The sequence below is a fragment of the Octopus bimaculoides genome, chromosome 8 (genome assembly GCF_001194135.2).
Source record: "Octopus bimaculoides isolate UCB-OBI-ISO-001 chromosome 8, ASM119413v2, whole genome shotgun sequence".
NCBI classification, from domain to species: Eukaryota; Metazoa; Mollusca; class Cephalopoda; order Octopoda; family Octopodidae; genus Octopus; species Octopus bimaculoides.
In genome coordinates, this window is record NC_068988.1 from 74,428,472 (window position 1) to 74,432,065 (window position 3,594).

The 3,594-nt window shown below is 38.2% G+C and overlaps 1 long non-coding RNA gene across 1 annotated transcript in view; it reads left to right on the forward strand.

The window, feature by feature from the left end:
* The first annotated feature begins 1,446 nt into the window (after positions 1-1,446).
* Positions 1,447-3,594, forward strand: part of LOC106872787 (uncharacterized) — a 101,669-nt gene continuing 99,521 nt past the window's right edge. The window contains exon 1 of the long non-coding RNA XR_008264768.1: positions 1,447-1,830. This is a non-coding gene — a long non-coding RNA (uncharacterized LOC106872787). The remainder of the gene's footprint in view (positions 1,831-3,594) is intronic.

Here is a 3,594-nt window from a genome sequence, read left to right on the forward strand (position 1 = left end):
CTTCTCTGTCTAATATGCATCAAAACAGAAAGAGTAGCAGGGTGAGGGTGGGATTTTAGCACACCCTATATCATCACCTCAATGTCTGGAAGCTGAGTAAAGTCTGAACATTCTTTTACATACTTCGTGAGCAACATATTATCTACAGAAGCAAATATTACTCTATGTAGCAACAAATCTTGGGCAGGACTTAAAGTCTAAGAATATGGTGATGTAACATCTCAGAAAATCATAAAAGGAATTTCTTATATGCAGATGTTGAGGCTGTGTTACCATATGGCTCTTCCGCCTGGAGACCAACCAAAAGACTCTAAAATCTATGCTGGATGGTACCCACTCATGTATATTAAATGCCATTTTGAATGTCTTAGAGAAAGCCCTGCAAAACAGTGAGCCTACAATACATTTCCAAAAGTATCAGGTACAATTACAAGAAGAAGCAGTCACTTTGTTGGGCATCTCATTATGGTCTGTTTCACAATAAAACAATTTGTTTTTAGGTCTCACATTATTTATTAGCATTATAGCATATTACAGAAACTGGCAGATATACATGAGAAGCAGAGGCATATGCATATAAAAGGCATACAGGTATACTGACACAGACAGACAGGCAGGCAGACATCCAGAGAGGCAGACAGGCAGACAAACAGACATAAAGAGAGACTGACAGGCAGACATACAGTGAGACTGACAGACAGACAGACAAATAAACATACAGAGAGAGATATACAGACAAACAGACAGATAGATAGGCCGACATAGAGACAGGAAGGCATAAATGATAAATGCCTGCCTAGTTGTCTGTCTCTATTTTTCTCTGCCCTTCTTTGTCTGCCTGTTGTCTCTTTTCCTTTTATTTCTTCGCCTTAATCTCGCCTTCTCTGTCCTTTTTCTTTCTCTTTTATTTCCTTCTCTCCCTCTTACACACTTTTTCATTCCCTCATTTTCTCTGTCAATGCTCTCCTATCTGTCTTTTTCGTACACCTCTTTCTTCCTCTCACTTCACCCTTCTGTACTCTTCTAAATCTCTACATTATAATACCGTAGATCGATCCCCCCCCACTTTCCTTTATTGGTTTTCTTTCACAGTCCTCTCTCTCTCATCTCCTGCTATACCAAAATATTTCAATACAATAAATCTTCTCTCTTATCTTCTCTTTCTCCATCATATTTTATACATTTCTCTTACTTTCCCCTCTCTATATCTAAATATATCTTTCTCTCTCACCTCTTCCCTCACTTCTTTTTACTCTTTCTAATTACCATTATCTTCCTCACCTTAGTCATTTTCTCTGTCTATCCCTCTTACCCTGCCTCTACTTTCTTTCACTTCTCCTTTTTTACTTCTCTATTTGCCATTTCCCTTTTTTTTTTATTCAATGCATCTTCATCTCCATTTCTCTCTCCCTGTTTCTACGTTTTACTGCTTACTCTCTCTCACTCAATTTTCTCAACTTTTTCCGCTCCGAATCACTCTTGTTCTCCCTCAGTTTCATTACCCTCATATTCTCCCTCCCTCTCCCTCTTTCTCTCTCAGTCTCTCACTCTTTCTCTTCCTTTCCCCGCCCCGTCTCACTCTTACTCCCTCTATTTTCATTTCTCCCGCTTCCTAAACCAATCTGTGTTATTTTCTCTTTTTCTTCTCCGTTTCCTCCTTTCACTTTTCACCTCTTTACTATCTTTCTCTGCCTTACTCCCCTTTCTCTCCTCTCTGTCTGTCTGGCTCTCTTCTTAATACTGCACCACTGCCTTCCTCCTCCCCCTCCTCATTTCCCACTACAACTGCCCCACCGATTCTTCTGTCGCTAGGATTTTACTGTCAAACCTGTGAGTTTCTCTTTTTCCATTTCTACATCGTCTCACCTGATTTTGTTTCGGTTTGCATTGAACAAATATATTGTCTTTCGTTTCTAATCAAATGATAACTACTTGTTAAACAAAATATAATAATCCTTTCTGCTACAGGCACAAGACATGAAATTTTCGGGAAGGGACTAGTCGATTACATCGATCCCAGTACTCAACTGGTACTTCATTTTATCTGAAGAGATGAAAATCAAAGTTGACATCGGCGGAATAATAATAATAATAATAATAATAATAATCCTATTGTATACACGGCTAATTTGATACCTTAAAAGCACCATTCACGCATACGTCGCAGGATGTGTGTGAGGGATGTACAGCTACATACACGCGCATAATGTCGTTGTCACCTATCCTCTGGGGTCAGAAATGATTGTCCATCAGATATAACTTCTGCGGATCTACATTTAGTTATGTTAGGCCAGTGCATGGTTCACAAGTTCAGTGACGAATACAGGACCCCGCGAGATGTGCTGTTTTGGTCACCCCACACCATCTTCTCACATTTAATGTATTAATTATTTGATTTGTTTTGTGTCCAAAGTGTTAACTTCATCACCAATCATCCTGTCTCTTCTTATGTTTGTTATATTCGCCAATAATTCCCACTCGTATATATTGATGCCACCCTTTTACAAATATAACCCTTTAGATACATCTTTTAATCTCTCCTTCTGTCTCCCTTACATGTGCTTTCATTCATTTAGCTGGGAGTAGTTTAACCAGTTGTTAAGCCACTGAGGGCATGGCACATAGACTTGAAGGCCAACCCAACGATGTTGTTTAATCTTGCTTTTCTATGCAGCAAATGTGGCTTTACTCAAGCTAACAATCTGCTCTTTTTTGTTCTGCCCCTGGATGTCCATGAATTTTCTCCAAACATGTCTAATGATATATCGCCAGATTTTGGACATGTCACCTGTAACAGGTCCAGGTGTCAGAGACTGAATACGACTGCCGTTCATACTCCGTACATTTAGTTATCCCGTATTACCGTCTGTATACACCCGCCGCTCAGAGTGTGCGTGCGTGTATGTATATATATATATGATGTGAATAATTTATGACATATAATGATGGCAATGATTCTGTCTTGTTGCCATCCCTTTTCATTTATTATGCCCATTGAAAAGCCATAATTAAAGCAACACCTTCACCTCATCTCATTTTTTGTTTCCATTTATGTTGATGTAAAAGTGCAAGAGATACATCTATGTATGTGTCTATGTTTCTGTGTGTCCTTATGTGTTGATATATGTATGGTATATGTGTGTCACCGTTTATGTGTCTATATATATATATATATATATATATATATATATATATATATATATATATATGCATGCATATATAAGTATATATGTACTTGTGCATAGTTTGTGGCATGTGTGTGTGTGTGTGTCAGTTACATAAACGACTTTGTTTCCATGACGTATACGCCCCCTACCCATCATACACACACACACACATTCACTGCTCCATCTATTTAAATGTAGAGAATGAATTATATGAAATACATTGGGGGTATTGACGAGGACCTGGTACTTAGATTTGTAATACCCCAATGATGACAATTGAGCCTGTTGTTTCCTTCTGCTATCAACATCATCGCTGATAGCAGATTCATGTTATCCATCATAAGAAGTAGACATTGCAGCTTGACTCTACTCAGCTGCCTTCATCAAATCTAATGAATGCATGCATATAAATAAATGTATATATATA